The sequence below is a fragment of the Myxocyprinus asiaticus genome, chromosome 17 (assembly GCF_019703515.2).
Source record: "Myxocyprinus asiaticus isolate MX2 ecotype Aquarium Trade chromosome 17, UBuf_Myxa_2, whole genome shotgun sequence".
In the NCBI taxonomy this organism is placed as follows: Eukaryota; Metazoa; Chordata; class Actinopteri; order Cypriniformes; family Catostomidae; genus Myxocyprinus; species Myxocyprinus asiaticus.
The window spans coordinates 33832057-33844864 of NC_059360.1; the positions used below are offsets into that span (position 1 = coordinate 33832057).

At 36.4% G+C, this 12808-nt stretch overlaps 1 pseudogene; it reads left to right on the forward strand.

Moving 5' to 3' along the window:
* The window catches only part of LOC127454967 (28S ribosomal protein S5, mitochondrial-like), a 50923-nt pseudogene that overhangs the window by 30407 nt on the left and 7708 nt on the right, over window positions 1–12808 (forward strand).

The following is a 12808-nucleotide window of genomic DNA, read 5'->3' on the forward strand; positions in this document are numbered from 1 at the left end:
TGTTTTGCCTGTTGTCTTTGTGTTGTCCTCTGATCCTTTCATTTCCAAAAAGCTTTATTGGCAGAGAAGTGGGTAGGTTTACAGTGGCAGCTTTCCCCTAAATGAATACTGCAAAGAATCAAATGGAACAAAGGTGGATAATTCAGATGATTTAGGCTAAGTGATCTCTCCTTGCTCTCTCATTCTGTCTTTTTCTCATCATCTCACTCTTTGCTGTCGTTTTAAGGCTCTTGGCAAGAGTGACTAGAATGAACCATCACAGACTGTGAGTCAGACCCCTACAGTCTTTTTCAGTCTCCTGCAAATTAACTTGAATGGAGGACAATGTATTGTATGTGACTGGACACATTGTGGTGATACTGTTGTGTCCTTACATTACCCCAAGAGATTTGTGATATAACCAGAGATATTATACTAGTTTTAATAGATGCAAACAGCTGAGATTAGCTGTGTAAATCGCAAGTTTCATCGTGAAACGATGTTATATAGATTCTCTTAGCCAGCGATACGATGTTTGCCAATAACTCAAAGTCTGCCGCGATGTGATTTTCTATTCGATACGATTCAGGGACTGCAATCGATATTACAATATTATTTGCTATATTTTACACAATCAATTACATTATCTCACAAATGAAACCAAAACATAATTTGATTTTTTTATCTAGCTCTCTGAAAAGTGCAGATCCAGTATCCAGAAAAGTCACATACATATGATCATAAATCGTTTGATGACAGCTCATTGCCTTGTGAAATGAGGTTAACACTACAGGGACAATTTGTCATCTCTACAAGAATCAAGCAAGACTTTTAATCCAAAATACATACTTAGTCACAACAGGAGAGTATGTGCTATCTGTGTTTTGTTTTTTTTTTGTTTTTCTTGGCTATAACTTTTACAGTTGTATTGAAAAATTCTGTTACAGTTTACTGTGATATATGTTAGTAAGTTTGTTTATGTGTAGATGTGAAAAGTCTTTTAATTAACGTTGGGGCAGGGCAGGTGTTTTCTCTTTCCCTTGTCAGCGCTGTTCAGAATTGTGGCTGTTTAGCCATTTGAATTGGTTGAATTGCTCCATAGTGCTTTAAAATAGAAAATTCTCATATAGAATTCAATTGTGTTGAATGTGCCACGATATCGAGGGAAGCACGATTTAATTGCGCATGTTAGCCGCTCTGCACTATCCTGCAGTTGGAGCTCGCAGCCCTGTTGATGGGCAAGAACGGATAGAGCATAGCACAACTTCAGGCTTCAATCTCTCCGCAAACATCTCTGTAGCCACATGAGAAGCATATTTAGTGCTTATAAAACAAGATGAATATCATAAGGTTGATGCATCACCTGACGGAAATGTGTACGGACGTGGCTGGCAAGAGAATTTCAAAATAAAGGTGCATCTTAAAATACACATCGATGTTTACGCGTTGAATCGATGTCATCAAATCTTTTGTGATTTGATCGATGAATCGATCCAGATCTGTGTATCATTACACCCCTGGTCTTCATATTAGAAAGCTGGCACAGAAATGAAGAACTTTTTCTGTTCATCAGATCCTTGGACCTATAATCATTTGAAGTTGTTCTGAAAAGCTTGATGAAATGGTGATCAGGCATGCTTTTGAAATGCCACACTTTACTCTCTCTATCTCACTCTCCCCCTCCCTCTCTCTCAGTCTCCTGAGTGTCCTAGAGCAGAAACAAGTAAAGACTATAAGAGCCCAAGTACTTATAAAGGCACATTAATTAAGCCAAATATTTCCTGTAAACCCAAGGACAAAAAACGTCTGCCAAGACAGAGGAAAGAGAGCCATAGTGCTTTAGAGCAAATGATATATGAGAGTGAGAGACAGACAGAGGAGGAGAAAAGATATAGCTGATAGTTAGATTAGAGTAATAAAAATATATAATGGTTATGAAGATAGATTAAAACAAGAGGAAGACTTTTACAGTTTTAGGTTCCCATCTGACAGATTTTTACAGCCATTTATCGTGTCTTGTAAAGATTAGATGATCTCATTCCTTCTTTCTGTCTCTTTTACACAATTTTCACTATAGAAAATCATGACATTTTAGGCAGTTTTTATGCAGTGGTCAGGGCCGTAGCTAATGGGGTGAAAGGTGGTAATGATTCTAGGGGCCCACAGGTCCAGGGGGGCCCACAACAAATTTTAGACTGTATTTTTTAATATGAAAGGGGCCCAGAACAATATAGAGTCAGGGGGCCCAGAATTCCATGCTACAGCCCTGGCTGTAGTCACACTTTACACTAGTCAAGCTGACATTGTAGACACATTCTATGTTGTAGCAAAGTTTACATTATAGACACTACATTGTAGTCAAGTTTACACTGCAGTCCAGATGACACTGTAGCAGACACTTTACATTGCTGTCAAGTTTATGCTATTGCCATGCTTTGCAGTCAAGTTGAAACTGTAGTCAAATTTACATTGTAGTCAAGTTTACATTGTTGGCAATCTTTATTGTAGTCAATTTTATGCTGTATTCATGCTTTACATTGTAGTCAAGTTGACATTGTAGACACTTTATGTTGTAGTAAAGTTGTAAGGGACTCGACCTGGAGGCGAAGGTAGAATCCATATGCAAAAGGTTTATTTCAATCAGCAAACAAATCCAAGACACAATGCAGAGACGTAATCGTTGAAGCAGGCAAAGTAGTCGTTACACAGGTATTCAGTCCAACCAGGCAAACAGAGAAAAACAGTAAAGAAAGACACAATGGTCATAACAAGCAGGCAATAAACAGGCAATGAGAATAACACTTGGTAAGGCTGTGAAACTGGCAATACTTCACAAAGTCACAATGGAGAATCATGGCTATTTAAATAGTACAAACAGGAAGTCACCATAGAAGAAACGATATAGTGTCAGTATTCGGGAGAGGGCTTCCTCTGGTGGTCGGCTGAAGGGATACCAGCCTCATTCGTTACAAATGTTTACATTGTAGGCAATCTTTATGTTGTCAAGTTTATGCTGTAGTCATGCTTTACACTGTAGTCAAGTTGACATTGTAGGCAATCTTTATGTTGTAGTGAAGTTTATGCTGTAGTCACGCTTAACACTGTAGTCAAGGTGACACTGTAGACACTACGTAGGGCTGGGCGAAATGTAAAAAATATTTTTGCAATAATTGCCTTAAAAAATATCGCGATATCTGATTACATCATCAGTCCCCCTGCCGAGGGTTGTGTATTTTTTTGCTTTATTGATTTTGCTTTAAAAATGTCATTCATTTATTGAAACATGAAAAACATAAACAAAAGACATTTCTAAATTCAAATTGGACTTTAAACTAAACGAAAAAAGCAATAAAATTACAAAGTGATCAAAAAATCTTATTTAACCACTTCCCCAAATCCAAACATTTACCGTCTCCAACGGCTCCATTTCCATCACAGAATCCGCAATGCATGCCAACCACGAGGAAATAATGCGAATTAAACTCGCAGCACCTCCCAAGATGATTGGAGATAATTTTCAGCATTCTCATTGATTACATTATTCTTGCAAACAGTTTTAAGACGAATGAAACAGAGAAAAAAGAGTGAAAACTATTTACATGCACTTGTTCCACGTGACAGGCTTGCGCTGCACACCAACATGCGCTTGTTCCATGAGACAGGCTCGTGCTGCACGCCTCTGAACAAACAGCGAATCAGACATAAGCATTGACGGCTTTACTTTTGTCTGTTCTTAAAAATATAATAAAGTGTGTTTCTTCAAAAAGCATTTCTTTGTGACTAACAGCATTTCTTGTCATGTGTCACCCTGAAACAGGTCATCCTCCTATTGCGGGTAGAATACATTTGGCGGGTAACGGGTGCTAGTTTCACACCCTGGCCACTGCTTAATATATTTGGCGACTTCCCAGATCCATGGTTTTGCCATTTCTGCAGTTTATGCTGTAGTCACACTTTACACTGTAGTCAAGCTGACATTGTAGGCAATCTCAATGTTGTAGTGAAGTTTATGCTGTAGTCATGCATTACACTGTAGTCAAGTTGACATTGTAGACACTATGTATTAGTAAAGTTTACACTGAAGGCAATCTTTATGTTGTAGTGAAGTTGATGCTGTGGTCTCGCTTTTCACTGTAGTCAAGCTGACACTGTAGACATGCTTTCTAATGTGAACCTGACTACAACTTAAACTTGACTACATCATAAAGCATGTCTACAGTGTCAGCTTGACTACAGTGAAAGTGAGACTACAGCATCAACTTCACTACAACATAAGGATTGCCTACAATGTAAACTTCACTACAACATAAAGTGTCTACAATGTCAAAGTTTACACTGTAGACATGCTTTACATTGTAGTCACGTTCACATTATAGACACACTTTACATACATTATATTCAAGTTTACAATCTATGTTCTAGTCAAGCAATCTATGTTATTTTATGTGGTATTAAATCACGTTTCAGTTGTTCCTGGTCAAAAGTGACTGGAAACAAAAAAGAAATGTAATTCTTTTAATTGTTATGAAAGAATGTTTCTGCATTGTGGCTGTTTTTAGATTTTATATAATAAATAATGAAAAATAACCTGTGATTTTAGTGTTTCCCATTAATTTCCTATGGCGGTCACATTTGACCAGGAACAGTACAATTGTAACTTATTTTTCTACCACTTAGACTGATTGAATCAACTCTTCTTTGTGTGTGTTCAGATATCAAATGGACAAAAAGTCACCAAGTCTCGAACCTGTCAGATAAAGGATACCAGTTTTATTGTAGAAACAAAATTGATTTAGCTAGTTGCGCTTTACATTGTATTCAAGTTGACGTAGACACATTTTACATTGTGGTCAAGTTTACATTGTAGGCAATCTTTATTTTGCAGTCAAGTTTATGCAGTAGTTTCGCTTTAAATTGTAGTCAAGTTGACATTGTAGACACACTTTATGTTGTAGTGAAGTTTACACTTTTCCATGTTGTCAAGTTTACAGTGTAGTTAAGCATGCTATACTCAGACCCCTGCACGCATCACTAACATGCTTTTTGTTTCTGAAATCAGATTTTTTCCATTCCGGATTATTAGTTTTGATTTATAGTAATTTGTGAGTCTCTCTGGATAAAAGCATCTGCTATATTAAGAAATGTAATATATTTGTTTTGAGATTGCGGAACATTTAATTTATAATGGCTCATCAGCAAAAAATATATATATTTTTTTTTTTTTTTTCTTGAGCAGTGTAGAGACGTGGAGTTTGTCTATAACATTTAAATGATAATTACAGGTTAAGAAAACAGTTTTTGCATAATGACATGACCTAGTCCAAGTACAGCTAATGAGCAAGTCTCTGTAAGTACAAACCTCTGTCATTGTTTGTAGTTGTTTGTTTGTTCTTTTTTTTTTTTTTTATGCAGAAGATTGAAGGGCATTAGTCAAGAATTAGTGTAGCTTTTATTGATGTGTGTGTGTGTGTGTGTGTGTGTGTGTGTGTGTGTGTGTGTGTGTGTGTGTGCATGCACACACTCTGAAGAGATGGCATGTGTTTCAGCATCACACTGACATAATGCAGTTGGGATCATGCATCACATTTTACTACTCACTGCTTTTGGCATTCTATGTAATGGGAAGTAGTCATATTCGGACAGTCGGTTGTTTGGAAAGTGTGTGAAATTGAATGATAGTGATGGTTAAGGGCATAATCAGCTATGTATCTCTTGTGCTGAATTGCTTATTGGCAGATTTCCGACTGATTAAAGAACTTGTGTATCAAAAAACTCATGTAATTTCCTCTGAATTCTTTCCAGTGGGTGGGCTTCTTCTTTTAGCACAATATCCCTGTAATATCAATGATACTCCTAAATTCTTTATACTATACAATTACACTCATATCTGCAGCCTACAGAGAGAGAGAAAGCTTGCGTGTATGACTGCAGTATTTAAGCTTTTGTCAATGTGGTTAGACTGCATCCTGTTGGTCACATGGCAGAAGTACACATGCAGAAACAGGTCCCTTGCAGATATTGACTCAAATATAATTTGTAACGTTTGTTATTTGATTGACAGGTCAAGAGTGTGTTTAACATCACGGCCAAGGAGGGCAGGAAAAGATCTATCAGCGCTCTGGTAGCTGTGGGCAATGGAAAAAGCGCCGCAGGTGAATCAGAACACACACACGCGTAATGATGATTCTCTGAAGGCTTGTTAATGGTAACAGATGGCAGTGTGACATTATGAGAAGAGACAGATCTGATAATCTCACACATCCTGAGAGTCTAGCTTTCAGGCCACTGTCTTTAATAGTCATGATGTGCCTGGCGTATATGGAAAAAGCTGGTGGTAATTTGGAAAGGATTGCCATGCAGCATCAGCAGTCTTTGCTGTCTCTGACAAGTAAAGCACTGCTTTGACAGATTGTGTGAGTTAAGAGAATGTCCACACAATTGATGATTTATGTGAGAAATTAAAGTGCAGATATCTCCATTGACAGATTCGTGCTGCTTATGTCCAACTCACAGCCAATCAGAAGACTTTGATGTGCTTTCTGCCTGTCAATCATTTCGCATGTTCTCAAAGTGCAGTGGTTGAAGCAGAACATTCAGATTTATTGTCATATTCAGATTCATAACAGTTGTCAAATGAGGGCACTATTTTGCTACTGTTGTGTTTGATAGCCGTAGGACGCACTGTTGCTCTACTGTTCGGTGACGGCCTCAAGGCTATCTTTGGAGGGCGGTGTTTTTTGTAAAGAGGGGGTGCGTCTTCTTTAACGGCTCTGAAGTTCCAGAATGACTAAATTGCTTAAAGCACCTTTAGTGTTGTGAGACTTCAATCGGACAGTATAGTTACTGTTTGGTTATTCGTATGACAATGTGTTGTTGAAGATACACATGAGTTTTGTTCTAATCTAACCCTTTTTTTGTCTGTTTAGACTTTTTATTTAATGTGTAGTTTGGATCAATTCATGGATTGCATTTATGCCTATAAAGCAGTGGTTCCCAAACTAAATGCTGCCACGACTGCCTAGGGGTGTTGCAGAATCTCTGCTCCGTTCAACATTTTAATACTCGCCAATGTAATAAATACCGGTGTCTTGAAAATATATGCTACCTATCAGGATGTGCTACCAACGCTATACTCACATAGTTTTCGGGTTGGGGTTAGGGGTTTGGGGTAGGGTTAGGACTTAGTACAGCCTCACATCATATCACACTATCTGATACTTAAGCTGGTAGCACATTCTGATAGGTAAGATGTGCTACCTAGGTTTTTAAAACATTTCATGCTGTTGTAGTACATACCAACAGGTCCTCCTGTGCCTCCCAACATGTGCTACCCATGTTTTAACTTTACATATCACTGTTTTTACTGCTGGTAGCACAGATTGTCAGAACACCGGCAGAACTAAGTGCTGACTCAATTCGGTATCCGCGCACGTATGTCTGCGCGTGCTATATAGAGCACTCGTTTCTCGCTGTGAATGCAGCTGCGCATGCCGCATGTGAACAGTCAAATGCGCTTCTTGTCAAAATGCGCCTCTATACGTGATATTAATGTCAACGCTGCAGTTAATGTATTGCGAGAGTGTAAGCAGACAGGACAAAAATCTTATATCTCAAAATGTCTGGTCTGTCTGATGTGTAAATGCAGCCTAATAAACCTGATTATTAATCAAACAACAATATTGACAAGAAAAAAGAGAAAAGCACTCACTGTCCTTGGCTGAATATTAGTTCGCTAACGTTAGTGTAAGCAATAAAAACAAGTATTAAAGTATATCTAATAATCACACAGTAGCCACATTTGTATTATGCATTATTATTATTTTTTTATTATTTATTTATTTTGTAATGTTTTTATATTTTTATTTTTTTGTTTAATTGTTGCTGTTACTGAAAAACCTAAAGCACTATTAACTCTAAATTTTATTACTGGCTCTTTAATATCTTTAAAAGCTTGAAGCAATGTTTACTTAAACACTTGAAGGCTACATTGTTTTTATTTCATTTGTTAATATTAATATTAAACTGTGTTAATATTTTGAATGTTACATATGTTTATTAATTTAGTGGCTGGGATGCGGTGGGGGACACTATAAAGGGGTGCCACAGTTTAAAAAAGTTTGGGAACCACTGCTCTAAAGTCTGTGTAAACACGCCTTTTACACTGCATTTCTTATTTCCAAATACTTCTTCTCATAAAGTACTAAAATAATTATTAATGGAACCGTATACAATCTGAATATAAGGAAACACACTTGGAATCATTACATTTCTTAAATTTCCCATCCCTAACTCCTATTTAGTAAATACAATTATTCAGTTATGTTACCATGTTTAGAACAGGCGTAATTGCAGTCATGTGATCCACGACTATTTGACACAGACCCAGTGTATTGACTAATAACAGAACTAGTCGGTGCAACCCCTAATAGTAATGCAGTTTAACCCTTTAAGCTCTGATTGTGTTTTTAAAGATTTCCTGTTTCAGTGGCATACCAAAAATTAAAGGCTTATAACTGAAAAAAAAGAAAGAAAAAGAAAAGAAAAGAAAAGAAAAAGAAACAAGGAGGGTTAACTGTTTTTTTTTTTTTTTTTTTTTTTTTTAAGATATAGATTATACATTCTGAGACTCTCAGCCTAAGAATCTGCTGAACAATCATAAAAAAATTGAGGCACAATTTTTATTTTCTCTTTATTTGACATTATCTCTGGGTGTAAATAAGGTGACTCAGAAAAACTTTTTATTTTTATTTTTATTTTTTATTTTTTATAATCGTGTCAATTGTATCTGAGAAAAATGTTGTGTTCATACGACAAAGCAATCAAAAGTTATAGCATTACAATTATAATTTATCAGAGTGTCCAAAAACGTCTCCATGTGTCCAAATGCCTTTCCAAACAAATAAAATATAATAATTGTACATAAGAACTAATTACACATGCAAACACAACAACTAAAGGTTTGCATAGCATGGAGACATTATTTTAGTAATGATATTTCACAGAATAAATGCCTTTTGGCTCAATGAGTCTGCATCACTGAGTCTGTCATTTACATGGCGCCATCTCCTGGTGGCTATATGTAACATTGTGTTTTGTGTTTATCTATTATCTAATATTTTATGTTCTGTTTGTTTTTCATGAAGTTATAAGCGAAAAAGCTGCATATAAGCAACACCAACATTATTGTCAAAGAAATACTTAGATATTACTCGCTATATGTTTATCTGTGAGTAAAACAAATAGGCTGGTTGTATTCTGCTCTTTAAGAGCTTTCCAACAACATATGACACATGACTATTCGACCAGTTTGATGTTTTACTGATAGCAATAATATGTACAGTGCAATTTTATTTTTCTAAATTAGGAAAACGGAACACTTCTGATTTGTCTGCAAATTTAAAAGCACTTGTTTAGTTTTGTTTAGTCATAATCCTGCATGCATTGGAAAGTAGAACTTCTAAGCTTTCAAACGATACCTATTTTGTGTTGGTCAAGACTGTAGTTGCTAATATTTTGATGATTTTGTTTTCCTTACAGGCCCATCTGAGCTTAAAGGGTTAATATGTGGGTGGAAAAATAGAATTCCGGTAATCCAAGTTAATGAGCTGTTTTGTTCACTTCACTGCAGGTTTTGCACTGGGTAAAGCAGCAGACAGAAACACTGAATTAAGCAAAGTAAGCCACCGGTCACACTCACTCAAAGTAACACACAGCACACTAATTGCAGGGATGGTCCCCCATGAGGTTAACCTGAAGTTAAATGATTCACTCAAGGGTCAAATAATGATAGAATATGACTATGGTCTCAGTAACTCTCCAGATCCCTTGACACACTTGCAGGATTTGAACCTTTTGCTAAAGCTAGCAAGATCAGGTTATAATTAAATCATTTTTGTTTTTCAGGCCAAAACTGAGCTGTGCATTATCTCTGCTACATTGAGAGATACAAAAACCATACTAGTGAGTTATACACTGCCGTGTGTGGGTCATACACACACACAAACACACACACACACACGTGCCTCATTGGGGGAGTTCCAGCAAGATGGCGGACTGAGCAGAGCCCTTCTTGTTTGCTCTTCACGTGATTCCCCAATAGATAAGTTTATATAGGCTGTAATATATTAACTTGTATGTAGTTAGTATACGGATAATTTAATTGAAAATGTTCTACCTTTTGGAGGTGAAAATGCCAAATTCATCGAAAGATAGAAGCGCTGATAAGCTATTACTGGCATCACCGGATGTGCCTGACAAAAGTAGCTCTTCCAAAAAGTTGAGAGTTTATAACCTTGGTGAAGAAGTCTCCAACGCTACATTACTGCAGGCAATTCAGGCTCCTACGAGAAGATTTGACAGTCAAGACCAGAAACTAGAAGACTTGGTTTCCCAGATGAAACAGAATGCTGCCATAATATCATCGATCTTAAAAGTGGTAGAGTTTAACGCCATGGAGGTAAAGGAGTGCAAAGAAAGGGTTTCGGTGCTGGAGAAACTAATCTTGCTGGCCACTAAGGAAAACAATGACCTGAAAGATTCCATCCAAGATCTAGCCAGATACAAAAAAATGATGGAATCTTTGCATCATTGGTCTAAAAGAAAAGGAAAACAAAGATACCAGGCAAGATGTCATAAATCTTCTGGGAAGGATTGCTCCCGAGATGGCATCTAAGCTAGAGGGCGCGGTGGATTCTGTGCATCATTTGCCGAGAAGAGGTGGAAGGAAATTATGACAGGTTATTCTGCAGTTTAACATGTGCCTTCACAGCGATTTCATTTGGAAAGCTATGAAAACTCACAGATCTGGCAAGAACTTGGCGTCCGGTTTAAAGAAGATCTAACGAAGGAAGACAAGGCAGCTCGGGATGCTCTTTGGCCTCAAATCGAAAAGGCAAGGAAGGCTGGGCAAAAGGCATATTTCTGATATGGGTACATCAATGGTCAGCGTATATCAACAATTTAAAAGGTAGACAATTTTGAAGATGAAAGACAATCTTAAGTTAGTGTCTATGAGGAAAGACATAAGAGTTTAAATGGGGATGTCTTCCGGTAACTAGTTTCTCAAAAGAGATTGTGATTAAGAAATTTTAAGTTCATGTTCTCTTTAAATGATAAGTTATGTTTTATTTTGTTAAATGCAAGAGGGTTAGAAGATAAGGTCAAGCGCAAGGCAACCTTTTTGTTTTGTTAGGGTCAGAAAACAAATGTCAGTTTTTCTGCAGGAAACGTATTCCTCTGAGTCTGATGTTCAATTTTGGTGGACTCAGTGGGGTGATAAAATAATTTTTAGTCATGATACCTCACGATCAGCAGGGGTTGTGGTTTTGTTAAATAATGCTTCGGGGAAAGTAATATTTTTAAAAACTGATGACTTTGGACATTGGTTGATTTGTGTAATGAATCTGGAGGGAAATATAATTATTCTTCTAAATGTATATGTTATAACAATATAAATCAGAACAAAGAATTACTCTCTAAATTGACATATCTGATCAATGATACAAAAAGATTGTACTCAACGGATAATATTGTAGTGGGGGGAGACTTTAATATGGTTTTTGATGACTGGCTGGACCATTTCCCTACAAAGTTTACAAACTACCATTATAATTCTGTCTTGACTGAGTTTTGTGATACTGTAGGCCTAGAAGATATTTGGAGAAGAAATAATCCAGAAAAGCTACAATATTCATGGTTTAAACTGGATGATACCTCTAAATCTAGAATAGACTTCTGGTTGACCTCTTATGTTTCAATGATTGTCGATAATCAGTCCATTAATGCAGCTCCTTTAATGGATCATTCTGTTATTTCTTTCACTCTTATGCCTCATGAAAAATTAAGGTTTACAAAAAATTGAATTCTTCATTGCTTAACAATGGAATTGTTTGTGATAATGTTAGACTAATTATTACAGATGTTCTGTTAGACAGTTCTATACATTCATATATTTATAAATGGGAATTTATTAAATATAAAGTCCACAGCTATTCAATATCCTTTAGCAAAAACATCACAAGAGCTCAGAAACAATTAGAAAGGAATTTGGTACAACTGCTAAAATTAATATTGTAATATGAATGATCCGTCGGAAGACGATAGACCAAAAAAGGTTGAATTACAGTCGAAATTGGATGATTTGTTTCTTTAGAAAGTTAAAGGAGATTTTATTTGATCATGTGCTAGATGGATAGAAGGCGGCGAACAAAATACAGCTTACTTTTGTCAATTTGAAATGAAACGACAAGTCCGAAATGCAATTAAATCTTGATTATTAATGGGAAAGAGTGTACGGACCCATATGCTATTTCAAAGGAGATTTACTCATTTTTTAAGAATATATACTTTTAATGTTATTTACTGACAGATTGTCTTTACTTTTTTGAGTCTGTTAAGAAACACATACCCAAAATAGAGGACAGTTTCAAATTGATGTGTGATGCAGACTTAAGTATAAATGAGCTTGATTATGCCATAGATAAATTAACATTAGATAAAGCCCCAGGCCCGGACGGTCTCACAGCTAACTTTTACAATCATTTCTGGGGAGATATACGACAGGTATTATATAATGTTTTTGAAGAAGCCTTAGGTAATTATAAACTCCTGGAAAGTATGAAGCAAAGTGTTATTGTCCTAATTCCTAAATCTGGTGAAGATTCCAAATTAATTGATAATCTTAGGCCTGTTACATAATTAAACAGTGATTATAAACTAAATGCGCATGTCTTTGCGAAACGTTTGAAAAAAGGATTAACCCTAATCAACTGTGAAACACAATCAGGATTTATGAAGGGAAGTGTTGTTCATAATAACATTAGATTAGTAT